The following is a 17548-nucleotide window of genomic DNA, read 5'->3' on the forward strand; positions in this document are numbered from 1 at the left end:
TCTGAGTTTATTAAGTTGGGTGTGTTCTCTTCTTTTTCTGATAAGATTTGCTAAGGGTCTGTCAATTTTGTTAAGTTTTTCGAAGAACCAACTCTTTGTTTTGTTGATTCTTTCTATAGTTTCTTTGGGTTCTAATTCATTTAATTCTGATTGAATTTTGATTATTTCTTTCCGTGTACTGGATTGGGGTTTATCTTGCTGCTCTTTTTCAAGGAGGTTTAGATGTGTCATTAAATTGCTAGTTTCAGATCTCTCCAATTTGTTGATGTAGGAGCTCAGAGCTATAAACTTGCCTCTGAGTACTGCCTTTGCTGTGTCCCAGAGGAGCTGGTATTTTGTGTGTTCATTTTTGTTGAATAGCATGAACATTTGAATTTCCTTTCTAATCTCTTCCATGACCCACTCATGATTCAGCAGTGTGTTGTTCAGCCTCCATGTGATACCGGACTTTCTTTGGTGGCTTTTGGCGTTGAGTTCTAATTTTATTCCCTTGTGGTCAGAGAGAATGCAAGGTATAACTTCAATGTTTCTGAACTTCGACAAGTTTGCTTTGTGGCCTAAAATGTGGTCTATTTTAGAAAACGTTCCATGTGCTGCTGAGAAAAATGTGTATTCTGATGCTGCTGGGTGAAATGTTCGGTAAATGTCTGTTAAGTCTAGTTGATCTATGCAGCTGTTTAGATCTGCGGTTTCTCTGTTGAGTTTTTGCCGAGTTGATCTATCTAGTGGGGAGAGTGGTGTATTAAAATCCCCAACAATTAATGTCTTTGGATCTATATGGGATTTGAGGGATAGTAGTGTTTCTTTGATAAATTTGGGTGCTCCATTGTTTGGTGAATAGATATTTAGAATTGTAATATCCCCCTGAAGGAGAGATCCTTTAATTAGTATGTAGTGACCTTCTTTATCTCTTTTCACGAATTTTAAGTTGAACTCTATTTTATCTGATATTAGGATTGCAACTCCCGCCTGTTTATGCGGTCCGTTTGCTTGGTAGATTTTGTTCCAGCCTTTAACATTGAAAATGTGTTTGTTTTTACGGGCAAGATGTGACTCCTGCAGGCAGCAGATAGAAGGGTCTTGTTTTTTAATCCAACTAGACAATCTATGTCGCTTAATTGGAGAGTTCAGTCCGTTAACATTAAGAGATAGGACTGAGAGGTATTTGGGAGTTCCTGCCATGTTATCTACCTTCTTGGGGGATGCGAAAACTGCGTTCTTCCTATGGTTCTTGGATTCTCAGTTTGGGTGCAGTTTCTTGGCCTTTATTGCGGTCTTGTTGGTTTTCTATGTGTAGCACATCTGCTGGGAAGGGATGTAAAAAAAAAAAAAAAGACTCTGTAGGGCTGGTTTGGTGGAGATGTATTGTTTCAATTTTTCTTTGCTATGGAAGGTTTTTATTTGGCCTTCAGTTACGAAGGAGAGTTTAGCTGGGTACAGTATTCTTGGTTGATAGTTGTTTGTTTTTAGGGCATGGCATACATCATTCCAGGCTCTTCTTGCTTTGATTGTCTCTGCTGAGAAATCTGAGGTGATTCTAATTGGTTTCCCTTTATAAGTGATTACCCTTTTCTCTCTGACAGCTTTAAGGATCTTTTCCTTGTTCTGAGTTGATCCTGTGTGGATTATAATGTGGCGGTGGGATGTCCTATTCTGGTCTGGTCTATTTGGGGTTCTAAAGGCTTCTTGTATCTGGACAGGCCTATCTTTTTGCATGTCTGGGAAGTTCTCTGGTAGGATGCTGTTAAACAAATTTCCTAGACCATTAACTTCTGTTTCTAGGTGCTCCTCTACACCCATTATCCTTACATTAGGCCTTCTGATGGTGTCTTCCAGGTGTTGGATAGATCTATCATATTTCTTGGATTTGTCTTGGATGGTTGTATGTTCTTTCTCTATAATATTTAGGCTGTCTTCAATCCCTGAGATTCGATCTTCTGCATGGTCTAACCTGCTGTCAAGACTCTCTACTTTGTTTTTTATCTCTTTTCCTTCTAGTTGGTCAGCTTTGATGGCTTCAAGTTCTTTGTTGAAGCTCTGTTTTAGGTCTTGTATGAATTTCTTTACTTCCTTAATTTGGTGGTCAGTGTTTGTCCTCAAATCACTTAGTTGATTGGTTATGGTTTCTTTGGGCTCCCATTCCTTCTGTTGGGTTCCATTCAGCATTCCCTTTGTGGTCTCCCTGACTTCCTTCAGCTCTTTGTTAATGGATTCCATGAATGCCTTTAGTGATCTTTGTGTGTTCTCTACCTGGTCTCTCAATTCCTGTATTACTCTTTGATTAGCTTCCTCCCATTCGTGGATTTCCGGCAGATCTCTTTGAGTGTTCTCAGCCTGCTCATGCCATTCCTCCCTTTCTCTTTGAGTATTGTCAAGTTGTTCACGCAAATCCTGTATCAGGATTTGCGTGAGTAGCTTCCTCACGCTTATGATATTCCTGTATAAACTTCTGGGATTCCTCCTCTCTCTCCCTGTCACGCTCATACAGAGTCCTTTGTACATTGTCAAACTTTTCATTTATCATGTGTGCCAGCAGTGTTTGTAGAGCTGTTTGGGAACTCTCCTCTGGATTATTCATTATCTGTTCTAACCCCTGATTATCAAGATTGGGAATTGAGATACCCGAATTTGCCATTTTTCTTGTGTTTTTCTGGCTTACTCTGCCCATTTGAGATGAAGATAGCACCAGTTTTGTGCTAGAACACTATCTTAAGGCAACCATCAACCAAAGTTTGCATTTGTACAATCAATAGTCTACAGATACAATCTAGTTCAACAGATACATCTATTCGACATCAAACAACTATATGTTAAATGGCTTCGAACTACAGAGAAGAATTTGGAAAACCAGAAATTATTAGGGTTAGGGAGAAATGTGGGAAAAAAATAGGAATAGATTGGTGTGGGGAGGCACAGGGAGAGTTAACTATGTCCTAATCACAATGCAGGAAATTGGTTGGGTAGGATGCAAGTAGAGAGAGAGAGAAAAAGAAGAAAGGGAAAGGGGAATGAAAAGAGACCAGAAAAAAATATAGAAACGTAAAAATTAATGTTATTTTAGAGATTAAAAAACCATCTATTTATAGAGGAATATGAATATGTTGAGAGAAAGAGAGGGACATATAGGAGATGTGAAAAACTTTTAAATATGTCATCTGCAGGGCAAATGACATAGCTAGCAAGATCAATAGAAAGTCCACGGATTGGGAGAAGATCTTTACTAGCCATACAACGGACAAGGGTCTCATATCTAAAATATGCTTGGAACTCAAAAAATTAAACCACCCAACAACAAATCCTCAAAGAAACAACTGCCCAATAAGTAAGTGGGCGAAAGACTTAAAGAGAAGCTTCTCTGAAGAAGAAAGAAGGATAGCCAATAGACACATGAAGAAATGTTCAACATCCCTAGCCATAAAAGAAATGCAAATCAAAACAACATTGAGATATCACCTCACTCCAGTTAGAACAGCAAAAATCAAGAACTCTAACAACAACAGATTCTGGAGGGGATGTGGACAGAAAGGAACCTTACTTCATTGTTGGTGGGAATGTAAACTTGTTCAACCACTTTGGAAAGCAGTATGGAGATTCCTCAAAAGACTCCACATAGAGCTCCCCAATGACCCAGCAATCCCACTTTTGGGCATTTACCCAAATGATCACAAACAAGGCCACACTAAAGCTACCAGCACAACTATGTTTATTGCAGCATTATTTACCATAGCTAAGATATGGAACCAGCCCAGATGCCCCTCAGTAGATGAATGGATCAAGAAAATGTGGTATATATACACAATGGAATTCTATGCCTCCATCAGAAAGAATGACATTTGTTAAGAAATGGAAAGGCTTGGATAAAATTATATTAAGTGAAGTAAGCCAGGCCCAAAGAAACATAGGTCCCATGGTTTCCCTTATTTGCAATATCTAGTATAGGTATGAGTCAAGCGGAAAATGTCAGAGAATGTGATGTTAGGAAACAAAACCCTCAAATATGTATTATAATGTTTTTGTTTCTTTCATTCATGTGTTTCTAACGCATTTATAATATTATTTCTTTGTTGCTTTGTATGTCCCTCCCCACAGTGTAACCCCCGCTTTCACTATATTTGATGTCAGTATAACATTTGGAGGAGACGGGGACAAACAAGTCTTTTAAGGATTCAGGTGGACCTGTTGCAACAATGAGAAGTAAAAATGTCATGTCAAAACCAGCTTTATAATGTCGGTCAGGGGGAAGGGGCGAGGCTGGGAAGGGAGGTGAAGGGTAAACAAAGGAGGAGGCTGCAATGCTTGGTAAGAAATGTATGCATTTTCCTGCCCATGTAATTGTAACCCCTCTGTACAGTATGTTCTCAAATAAAATAAAATTAAATTAAAAAAAAATGTCCTACTGCTTATATCTATTTGCCCTTACCTACCCATCATCTAGATTCGATTGCCATATTCGTTTCATGCGCACTTTTCATTCTTTGTAATACCAGTGTTCATATGAATAGAAATCATAAATTTGGACATTATATATTAGGTTTCAATCACCGTGATTATAGGGCAGTAGAAGACCCACCTCAAATGACCTCTCAAAAATCACTACTGCCTACTGAAGGCATGTACTCATGAAGAAGCCTTTATCACTATCATATCAATTATCCGAATCTTACCATTCCAGCAGGCATTACTTCAGAGTTTATTAAGGAGGATTTGAAGGATGAATGTGGAGATAGTGAGAGATAGTAAAACTTGTGATATAGTAAGTTTTGTCTAGCTGTCATGAATAAAATTAAATGCTTACAAATACTTACCTTCAAAAACAGAATATTAGTTGAGAAATAATTTACTGTGTCACAGAGCCCAGCCTGGAGTCATTCTCAGGATTTATTTTTAATGAATTTCAGTTGATTTTCTAGGCTGTTGTAGGGGGTAGCAGCCTCTGTTTACCCAGTAGAAAGCCACACCTGGGGGCGCATTTTCCTCTGCCTGGGCTGAGTGACTTTTTCTGGGTGGAGTTGAGCCTGGTAGGTCTGGGCTGATTCCTGCGACCTGCTAACTGACTCTCCTGTTTATTCCCAAGGCCTGAATTGGTACTAGCAGCTCAGCCAGGCCTTTTTCACTATCAAAGATGGAGATCTCCAGTAGTGGAGTTGGGGATGGGTGGCCTTCCCTCCTCTGCTCCCTAAGAAGGAATGAGAAGGTTAAGCTTCTACTCACACCTCCAGAGTGTTGGTTCGTGGGTCGTCTCTGGTCTGCAATATGCAGGATGAAGATATCTGCTCCTTTTCAATACTTGCTGGTGTTGAGTATAATTCGCTTGCCTGCTGCCTCTGGCACCTTTGTCCTGTACTCTCTTTGTTGCAGTTATGGTGGCTATGGCCACTGCCACCACCCCTGTGACTGTCGACAAGTGCTCAGATCTATCTTCTTGCCTGGATTTTCCTCTCTGGCAAAATGCTCTGTACTGTTAGAGCACACTTGGTGTAATTACCTGGCGTAGGATTGTTCACTGGAACACTAAAACAGCTCTCTATGTGAGAGCTTGTTTAGCCTCCAACGTCTCCTCCCCGATCTTCCTAACACTTCTCCAAATTTTTTGTATTTAAATTTTTTGTTGTTCATAAAAATAAAAAAGGTTGAAAAATATTCAGATGCCAGTGACTCTCACCTATAATCAAAGCTACTCAGGAAGCTGATTTGAGGATCTCAGTTTGAAGCCAGCCTGGGTAGAAAAGACGTTGAGATTCGTATCTCCAATTAACTCCTCAAAAACATGCAGAAGTTGTGCTGAGGGTCAAGTGGCAAAACACCAGTCTTGAACAAAACTGGCTCAGTGACTGTGCACAAGCCCTGAATTGACATCTCTTGGCAGGCAAAAATCAAACAAACAAACAAAAAAAACAACAGAAATCTAAAAATAGTCATAAAAATTATTAAATATATAATAACATCATATTTTAAGATCATTTTTGAATTTCTTATCACATACCAGACTTTATGTTCATACCACCCAGATGACTCAAAAAGTTGTTAGTTTGTGAGAAATAAGATAATCCTGTGAAATATAAGGAGTTATCAATATATATTAAATGTATTTTGTGTAAAGTAAATTTTATGGTACTTTTGTTTTGGAATCTTTTGGGAAGAAATAATAAAACAATAGTAAACTGTTCATGTATGTAGTAGCCAAGTGCCTCAATGTTAGCCTTGAATATGTAACCTAAAGTATTAAGAAGATTAAGACAGGGGACTAGGGGCATGTTTTTAATTTGAATATAGATAATAAATAAACATAAGAAGTCAAGGTCATGTATTAGACCAAGTCTTGGCAAAATATCCAGATTGACAAGTAATTAAGATGAAGTTGGAGACAGAGGCATGTAGAAGTCTGGCAAGAAAATAATATAATAGGAGTGTGACTCTGTAGCCAGACTTAACAAGTTGAACACAGGTCCCTTAGATCATAATCAAAATGAGAGAAGGAACACACTCATTAGGATCTATCAACCTACATGATAGAGAAAAGTTAGTGAGCATAACAATTAGGGAAAGAATGACAAGGCAAAACAAATCAACTTAGGATGATTGAAACCTCTAGACCAAAAGTGGAGGGACAGAAAAAGGAAAAGAAACTCCATTAAACTGATTGCTTACACATGGATATTTTATACTGTTTCTGAGGACTAAAGAGAAAGTGAAGATGAGCAGCATAGTTTTGTACTTTAATAAGAGGACTCATCAGCCCCTTACAATATTTTACACTTTGAAAGTGACAAAATGCTTGCTGAAGCCAGGTCTCTCTTCTAATTTAGTAAATATCAGATAGTGGCAAGTCTTCTTTAGGAGGTATTTTGATTGTGTTTAGAACAGATGAAAATGAGTTATGAAATGATAAAACATATGAGAAAGTACATGTATTTGTTTCCATTTATTTACAATTAACAAATATCTGACCCAGTTTGAGAAGTCAAATACATTAACATAGTGTTATCTCCAAAAGCACAGATGTAAGTTGAGTTTCATACTAATATTTGCCTATTAACAGAGGAACCCATGACTCTGAGTTCTCTTTTTGAAATTTTCTATAATTTCACTGTCTTCAGAATTGTTTCTTTGAATTTCACCTAATCTGTTTGAAATGTGCAGAATTCCCTATCCAATATGTAGAAAGTTTACAATGGCAGGTACATACATGGAGTCAATAATGCACAGCTCAGCTCCATTGTTCTGATAAGTGAAATTTAAATGAGATTGTCTTGGATTTAGTGTGATTGTGGTTGGCAGGTTTGATAAGGTGGATAATTTGTAAGAAGAGGAAAGCAGGAAATGGATAGTAAAAGGACAAGCTGATATATATACATCCCTACTCTAATGTCTACAGTATCCCAATTTTGTTTTGCAGATGTTGTAAAAAATAATCAGAGCAAGGACAGAAATGTAGAATAAGAAAGTTTTGGGCAAAGGGACAAAGATAAATGGTAATGCCATTTGTTTATTTCCCCAATGAGGTACTATGAAATGGAATGTAGTGATTAAATGACATCACTTTTTTCCTTCAGAACATTGAGTTATATTCAACTTTTATTAGAATAGTGGTTGACAGGAAATTTCAAATAATTTGAAGTCATTTGATATTATGTTGAAAATGAACTTTACAAATTTCGTGAAGGGGAGTAAGTTGTGGAGTTGGGTGGGAAGGGATTGTTGGGAAAAAACAAAGAAGGCAACAATGCTTGATAGGAAATGCATTCATTACCTTACTCATATAACAGAAACCCCTCTTTACAGTATTTTTACAATTAAAAACTATGAAAAAAAGCTGATAAATCAGTTAGAAACAGTCGCATTTATTAGGTTTTTTTTGTATTTTTTATTGTAAAAATAGTGTACAGCTGGCCAATAAATTTTACAATCACTTTTCTGCTACTTCCACTTTTTAAGTCTAATGCTGTGTCTCATCATTTGATGTTCAGGTTCTATGTACTCCAAAATGCCATAGAATATTTCACAAGAACTCCTGAGTAGCATCTGCCATTTCAAATAATTCTTTTCCAGCATAATGTTGAAAATGAAATAGTTTCAAGACTATCCTATCAGTTCCTTATGAAAAATTGCAAAGATATATGTTTAATAATAAGGAGAATTATGGCAAATAGTAAGATGAATGAAATTGATTGAACTTACATTTTATTATAGAAAAATTGGTTTATATTTATGTAATCTCACCTTACAGAAAGGAATTCACAATATTATTGTGGCAAGAGTTCTCATCCGTCTCATGTCACCATGAAAATGACTCAAATGTATGCATTTTTATCATTTTAGCTATGATTTTACTTAATCTTTCAAGTTAATCTAAGGATTTCATTGTACCTCCTTTGGAAAACGGAAAATTAATCTGACCTGACCTGATAATCCTCATAGTATTTACCCATTGCCAACATATTGAGCAATTAAGAAAACATCATAGTTCCTTATTTGATATCTAACAGCTTAGTAAGTTTTTAATAAAAGACTAATATTTATTATTTAGTTGTATCACAATGTTATGTGAATTAGTAATTAGATCTTAGTTATAACTCATATGCTATTTAACATTCTAAGCTTGCTAATATTTAAAAGCCAATATTCGGATTTAAACATTAAAAATAATTCACTTATGGCTTTCAATAATATCATTCCTTCCTTTTGATGTTGGGTTATAGATCTTCAGAAGCTTTCTTATTTTTGCTTTTTTTTTTTTGTATTTAATGTGCTTGGCCTAAGGTTAAGTCAAACAGAGAAAGGCTCATGATAGATGCATGAATATTCGTTGGAACTTAAATTAAATAGAGATGCTGCTTTCTAAATTTCATCCTGAAAGTGGTTCACTTTTTCTTCCGATATGATGACATCAAAAAAAAATCTCAAGCAAAGTGAATTTATTTATTTACTTTTTATTTTTAATTGTCCAAATACCATACAGAAGGTTTACAATTACATAAGCAAGGTAATGAGTATATTTCTTATCAAGCACTGTTTTCTCTTCCTTTGTTTTCCCTTCCCTTCCCTTCCCATCTCCACCTTCCACCCCCTACAACCCTGCCTCCCCTCAGTATCTTCCAAAGATGTAAAGTTGTAAAGTTCGTTTTTCGACATAACATCTTGTACCTATTATTGTTGTAATGGATCCAACTGTATCCCTATTTAAACAATTTTTTTCCCTTTCCCTCCACAAATTATACCAACATCAAATACAGTAAAAATACGAGCTATACTGTGGGGGAGAAGGACATTTATTTTCATTTAAAAAGAAGATATAGTTTGTTATTACCAGTGGAAAACTCATGAAACATGAAAATGATATTCACAACCAAGAGTATTAGAGAAAAAAATTGCTTTTTGTTACTATTTGTGTTGTTAAATGAATTTTTTTATTGTAAAAATGCTGTAGAGAGGGGTTACAATTACATGAATGAATGAATGAGTATATTTCTTTTCAAGAATTATTGCCTCCTCCTTTGTTTCCCAATCCAGTCCATTCCCATTTATCCTACCCCATCCCTACCCATCCCATCCATCTCTCCCCTCCTTCCTCTTCCCTTGCCAAAGTTATAAAGATTGTTTTTGGACATATCGTCATGTACATCTCATTGTTGCAAAAGGTCCACCTGCATCCTATTTAAACATTTTGTTTACTCCCTTCCCCTCCGCAAATTATACTAATATCAAATACAGTGCAAACAAAGGTTACACACTGGGGGAGGGACATACAAAGAGATAAAAAGATAATGCGGACCTTATAAATAGATAAAATACCAATCAAGAAAAAAAACAACACTTATGTCTTAACTTTTGGGCTTTATTTTCATTAATATCATCTTATCTGATCTTCTCTGCTTGTCTCTGACATATACGTTATTGCAAATAAGCGAAACCATGGGAACTATGTTTCTTTGGGCCTGGCTTACTCCACTTAATATAAATTTTCCAAGCAGAACATTTATTAATAGAGACCGAGAGACACAACAAATCAAAGAAAGGTTGGAAAAATGGGACTGCATGAAGTTGTGGAGCTTCTGCATGGCAAAGGACATAGTTAGCAAGATTAATAAAAAGCCCATGGATTGGGAGAAGAACTTCACTAGCCATACAATGGACACGGGTCTCATACATACAATATACCTGGAACTCAAAATATTAAATTCCCAAAAACAAATCCTCAAAGATACAACTTCCCAATAATAAATGTGCTAAAGACTTACGGAGAAACTTCTCTGAACAGGAAATGAGAATGGCCAATAGACACAGGAAGAAATGCTCAACTTCTCTTGCCATAAAAGAAATGCAAATCAAAACAACATTGAGATTCCACCTCACCCCAGTTAAAATGGGTATAATCAAGAACTCTAATAACAACAGATACTGGAAGAGATGTAGACAGAAGCAAACCCTACTGCACTGTTGATGGGAGTTTAAATTTGTTCAATCACTTTGGAAAGTAGTATGGCACTTCCTCAAAAGATCTACATCGAGATCCCCTATGACCAAGCAATCCCACATTTGGGCATTTACCCAATGATCACAAATAAGTCTATACTAAAGATAGCAGCACAACTATGTTTATAGCAGCATTATTACCATATCTAAGAGATGTAACCAGCCCACATGCCCCTCAGTAGATGAATGGATCAAGAAAATATTGTACATAGACACAATGGAAGTCTATGCCTTGATTAGGAAGAATAACATTGCCCCATCTTTTTGAAAATGAAAAGACTATTTCCGATATTATGTCAGACATTTCCATGCAGAAGGAACACTCAATGTCATATCACATCTCTGAAGTATTAGAAAATTGTAACTAAACTGAACATTTATTCCCTATTGCTTTCTCTCTTCATATAAGCTTATGTTAGAACATTTGGTATTATTACATCCATTTTACTAACTGCATACTCCACAACAATAGGATTATTTTATGCAATTAAAATAAAACTTTCTCAACAATCATCCACAAAGACAAAACTTGCATTTTTCTACTATATATTAATTTGACTTATTTCAAATTTCATATAAAAGTCTGATACAGAATAAAAGTAATTTTTTGCTGTCAATAATTTATTTTCATCCTTGCCATTGCATCAGTTAGCAGTTTAATTATTTTACTATGTAGCAATCTAATTTATGAAAATAGCATATCGTTTGTTATTTTTATTTTGGTGTATATTTTCCACTTCTTAACTATTATAAATATACATACTATGAGAATTCATATAAAGACTTTCATTAGAAATTTTTTTCTAACAATTGTATTTTAGTGTCTTTTGTATTTTCTATTCTATACTGTGTTCTTGAATTTCAGTAGTTTCTGTTAGCTTTAGTCTAAGATTTTGTCTGATTCTAATTACTTAGAATATGAATTGTGCTATTTTATTATTATTTTTATGTCAGTCATGGGTCTGAACTCTGAGCCTGGGTGCTGCCCCTCAACTTTTCAGTTCGAGGCTAGTGTTTTCCCACTTGAGCCCTTTCCAGCTTTTTTTTCTGCTTATATGCTGCTGAGGAATTGAACCCAGGACCTCATGCTTGCAAGAAACACTCTTCCAATAAGCCACCGTCCGAGCTCCAAATTATGGTAATTTCCTGGTTGCTCCAATATTCAAAACACAGAGTAATATAACCTAAATTCCTCTAAATATAACAGGGTACTATTCAAAGTTGCTTTCTCTAATTCATAAGAGAATATTCCCTAACAAAATTGCTATCATTCATTTCCTTGAATCATAACCTCTAATCATTTTATTCTCTTTTGCTGTTATTACATTTAATAACATTCTATCAATAATCTATAACAAACCGAAAGAGAATACTTTATTTTGATATTTGGAAAACACCAGAAATTAACTGTAAAAAATATATTTTGGATCTCTCCCAATTCCCTCTTTGTAAAGAAGATTCAACATTATTTGCACAGCAAGTTCATTGGTAACCAATGGCTTCAGTTTTTTTTTTTTGGAGACAATCTCTGTCTCTGTATCTCCCTCTGTTTCACTGTCTCTGTCTCTCTCTGTCTCTGTATCTCTCTCTATCTTCAAATACATACATATATATATATATATATAATATATATATATACACACACAAAATCACTGAATGAAAATTTCTGGATTGATTGTGATTTCATTTCTTTCTCTTCTTTTACATTATAATCCCAACAGCTTTGTAAATAATCTCTCCATTTTTTTTGCCATTAAATATTTTGCTATTTTAAAAGGGTAGGAAGACTTTCATGCATGATATGTATACTGACATTTCCTCCCATTTTACCTTACAGCTAATATAACTCTTACATCAGTTCAGGTGAGTCTTCAGATAGAATTTGAAAACAAGGCATTGGTTTATGCTCTTAATCTAAATAGGTAGGTGCACCTGTTGCAGTAGGTGAAATCTTTGAAGAACTCCAGGACCTTCGTAAACACCATAAATTTAGAAATTAAAATAGAAAGCCTGTGTACTGCAAAATATCAACTCTCTCTACACTCAAAATCTCATTGACATTGACAATGTTACCCCACTATCTCCTATTACCACAGCAGAAATTTGGAATACTAGAGACTAAGGGTAGAGCTCAGAAGGCTTGTCCTTTTTCTCCACATATTAACTCCTCTGTCTACCTATACATGCACAACCAGACATTTCCTTGGTTGAGAGCACAGAGGTAAAAAAAAAAAAATACTCTTGGACTGATTCTGTTTTGATGTTTTTACAAACCATTCATCTCTTCCTTTAGCATATTTACAGTTAAATATTATTCTGATTTATTATTTTCAAAGACATCCACTCATATTTTAGATTTTCTACACATCCTTTCTTTAACTCGGATGGTGATTTCTCTTGTGATGTACCATTTGCATCTCTTTCTGTAGTCTTTGGAGTACCAAAAATAACTCCAGCTTGATTAACATAGCTTCCTCTTAATGGGATCATGATAAACACATTTTTTCTAGAACAAATTCTTGTAGATGGCAGTTGCTCTCATATTCTTTTATTCTTATTAGTTTTTAAAAATGACTCATATTTTATGAAGCTATATATGCCTCTGTTCAATACATAACTCTCTAGCTTTTATTGCATCTAAATACACGAACAATAAATTACCCAAGTCCCGTAGAATACTTACAAATGTTTCGTGGAAATGGTATAGAAGCCTCTTTCCTGGGCCAATGGAGAAATCATCGCCTACTCCAAACTGTTGAGTAAGGTGAGCTTAATATACCATTTCTTACAAGTGAATGGAAACAATTTTTGGTTATTATTGTAATTAAAATATTTATTAGGTACCATGTGATTTTTTTTATTGGTTTGTATTTCCCTCCCCCATGGTATAATCCGTTTTCACTGTATTAAATGATGATATATTTGGGGGAAGGGAAGGGAAACAAAATAAAATACAGGTTGACCTCTGACAAAAATGAGATGTAGAAGACACTATGTTGAAAAATGGATTTTGCAATTTAGGCTGGGGACTTTGGGCGGAAGTGTAGTTGTGGAGATGGGAGGGAAGGGATGATAGGGGAAAACAAAGGAGGAGGTAACAATGCTTGATAAGAAATGTATTCATTACCTTGCTCTTGTAACTGTTACCCCTCTGTACAGTAGTTACAAAATAAAAAAAGTTATTTAAATAAAAACTACACGAATATTTCTAGCTATTCCGTAGTGTGGAAATCTTAGGGTCTCATTTCCAAGCTAGCTCAGGGGGAAGAGTCTGATAGACTCCATCTCCAATTTAACAACCAAACCAGGGCTGGAGAGATAGTGCACTTAGCAAAGCATTAGCCAATAAAGCAAGCAGAGTGAGTAGGAAGTCATGAGTTATAATAGTAGTACCACCAAAATCAAGGAAAAAATTCTCACTTTCTTTCTTTTGATTCTTTCCCAGTAATCATATTGAAATAAGTTTTACATTTTTGAGCTTTGTTTCGGTTCATATTTTAAGATGACTTACAATTCCGGAATACATTTTCAAAATTTCTGGTTATTATTAGCAATTCCTTTTTTGAAATTTTATTGTAAAAATGATACACAATGTGTTTACAAATAGGTATGGAGTACATTTCCTTTTGAACGGCATCATCCCCTTCCTCACTCTCCCCAACCTGACTCCTCTCCACGTCCCAGTTATATAGTTCATTTTTAACATATTTTTCCATTTGATTTCTTGTTATATTCATATTCTGTATTTTTTCATTCATATACAATTTAAGTTAGAATGAACCAATTCTACTTATATCTAACAAAAAACAGAAATGTATCTTAGTTACATTGATTTTTAGTGACTCTTATATTAACCAATATTTATAGAAAGAAATTTCCTTGTAGTATTTACCTGCATTTATATAATATTCTTTGATAAAAAGCATCTTGGGTTACGTCATTACGTTTCCATAAAACTGTATAGAATATTATGATCCCCATTCACTCTACTCCATTTGCTCACTCCTCTGTAATCTTCACTGCAAAATACTTTTTATTTAATGTATGTTATTTATTTAAGGTTCCAAACGCACATATAAAAATCTATGTGATAATATCAGTCTTTCTGCTAAATATAGAACACTTGACATGGTGACTTTCAATGTTCTCCATTTTCCTGCAAATGACATAATTCTTGATGTAGGAATAATAATCGACTGTGTAAATACACTACTTTTTTGTTTATTTCATTGTTTGCATGGATCACCTAGTTTGATTGCATTGATTGACTGTGTAAATTACGCTTTAATAGATCATATGATCTATGTTTACTTTAAAGAGAAACTTCCATTGTGATTTCCATAGTGGATTTACTAATTTACATTGCTATAAATAGCATAGAGATTACTATTTTCCCAACATCTTCCATATCACGTGTTTGGAGTTTTTGTTTGTTTTGTTTTATTGCTTTGAGGATAGTTATTCTGACGACAAAGACACAGAATTTCAGTGTCTTTTGATTTGCATTATTCCCTATAGGAAAGGATGTCAAATAGTTCTTTAAATATTTGTCAACCATTTATACTCCTTTGGAGAAATGACCGACCACTTATTAAATTGGTTGGTTGTCACAACATAACCAGATCATATTTAAGTCAGGCCACATTTAGAATATTAATGTGGTCATAAATATAGTTGTTCTGGTTGTTTTCACATGTTCCAGTGTTCTCCGACCACACATATAATGGACAGTATTTACTGATAACAATCTTCAGGCAATCTATTTAATTGTAAAATTTCTTGTTTACTAACATTGCTGTAAAATCATCGTTGCTGAACTCAATAATTAATTTTCAAAATTAATTCATATTAGTAACTCTATATAATAATTCTGTGTGCAGACTCCCAATTGTCCTCCCATCTTTAATTTTCTTTCAGTGGATCACTCAGGTTCTAACTTGGTGTTTGCTTAACTTGTCTTATCTGTCTCTTCTTCTAAACTCTGTTGATCCAATAACCATCATCTTTAACTGGGTTCCTTATAACTTGTTGATTTTTCAGTAGACAAATCACAAGAGATTTTGGAGAGTGATAGATTGTGTTAATGAATTATGCACAAGGAATGAATTGTCTGATGAAATGGAATACCATGATGAATTTGCATTTCAGATGAACATGCTTTTACTAAAAATTATATATTCTTTATCTGAAATGCTAATTGAAGTGGATATTTTGTGTTTATTCCAGGTATGTCTCTGCTATTATTTTTGGCTGTCCTGAGGCTTGAACTCAGGGCAATGTCTCTGAGTCATGCTCATGACTAGCACTCTATCACTTGAGTCAAGGATCCACTTCTGGGTTTTTCTTTATAGTTTATTGGAGATAGGAGTGTCATGGACTTTCTTGCCTGAGCCTATTTCAAACCAAATCCTCAGATATCAGCATCCAGAGAAGCTAGGATTAAACGTGTGAGCCACTTGCCTGCTCTATTAACATTTTTATTCCAATGTATAAGTTATGCTGAGGGTAGTTCTCATATTGATTTCTTTAAGATAATCAGACTATTTTCCACTGTGGCTCTCTAAACCCACTCACATTCCTGCCGATACTGTGAGAGTTCCTTTAATCCACACTATGGCCAACATTTGTTAACTACACTAGTAAGGATATTGTATGACCCTAATTCTATGCTGTTTAAGTTTCTGTTTTAATAAGGTCTAAATCACCCATACAAATTTTCAAAACTTAACATAATTATCCTATTTTTAAATACATTTTATTCTAAAAAATACAGGTACAGAGGCATTACAGTAATGTGAGCAAGGCATGAGCATATTTCCTATCAAACATTATCTCCTCCTTTGTTTGTATGCTATGCTCCCTTCCCACTATCCTCCGCAACACCCCCTCTCAGCCTAATATGTGAAGTTTGTTTTTCAGCACAGTGTCTTGTACATCTCATTGTGAGAATGGGTTAACCAGTATCCCCATTTATGCATTTTGTTTTTTCATTCCTCTCCCAGTTAGAGAAGTGTATGTACAAAATACAGGGCACTGACATCAAATACCATTAAAACAGGGGTTATATCATGTGGGAGGAACATACAAAAAAACAAAAACAAATAACATAGTACTTTACAAATAGTGTAGGAACAATTGCAAGAAAGCAAAAAACTCACTTGTGTCCCTATATTCGGGTTCTTTTAGCTTAACATCATTTCTATGGTCATATGTAAAAAGCTTTAAATCTTTTCTGCTTGTCCCAGACATATATTGTTTATTGCATATATATAAATGAAAACAATAGGATCTATGTTACTTTGGGCCTGGCTTACTTCACTTAATATAATTTTTCCATGTTTTTCCATTTTCTAACAAATGGGGCAATGCTATTCTTTCTGATGGAGTTATAGAATTCCATTACGTATATATAATACATATATTATAGAAAATTATACATAATATGATATATATAATTTTATTTAATTATATTTATTCCATTGTCAATGTAACATATATATATATATATATATGTATATATATATATATATATATATATATATATGAGTGTGTGTGTGTATATACACCATATTTTCTTGATCCTGTCATCTAGATTGGATCTGTATCTTAGCTATGGTAAATAATTCTGCAATAAACATAGTTGTGCTAGTAGCTTTAGTAAGGATAGGAGAAACCATAATTTTACTAGGGACAGCCAGAAAGTTTCTCAATACAGATCAAGAAATACAACAAATCAAAGAAAGGTTGGACAAATCTAATAGTATGAGCAGCAGAGCTTCTGCATGGTAAAGGACATAGCAACGAAGATCAATAAAAAGTTCATGGATTGGGAGAAGATATTCCAAACATACATGGAACTCAAAAGATAAAATCCTCCAAGAACAAATCCTCAAAGGAACAACTGTCTGATAAGTGGGCTAAATACATAAAAAGAAACTTCCCTGAAGAGGAAATAAAAATGTTCAATCGACACATGAAGAGATGCTCAACCTCTCTAGCCATGAAAGAGATTCAAATGAAAACAACTTTGAGATTGCAGCTAATGTGGCGAGGGTGGCTTTAATCAAGAGATCTA

The sequence above is a fragment of the Dipodomys spectabilis genome, unplaced genomic scaffold (genome assembly GCF_019054845.1).
Source record: "Dipodomys spectabilis isolate Male_0828 unplaced genomic scaffold, ASM1905484v1 ptg000164l, whole genome shotgun sequence".
NCBI classification, from domain to species: Eukaryota; Metazoa; Chordata; class Mammalia; order Rodentia; family Heteromyidae; genus Dipodomys; species Dipodomys spectabilis.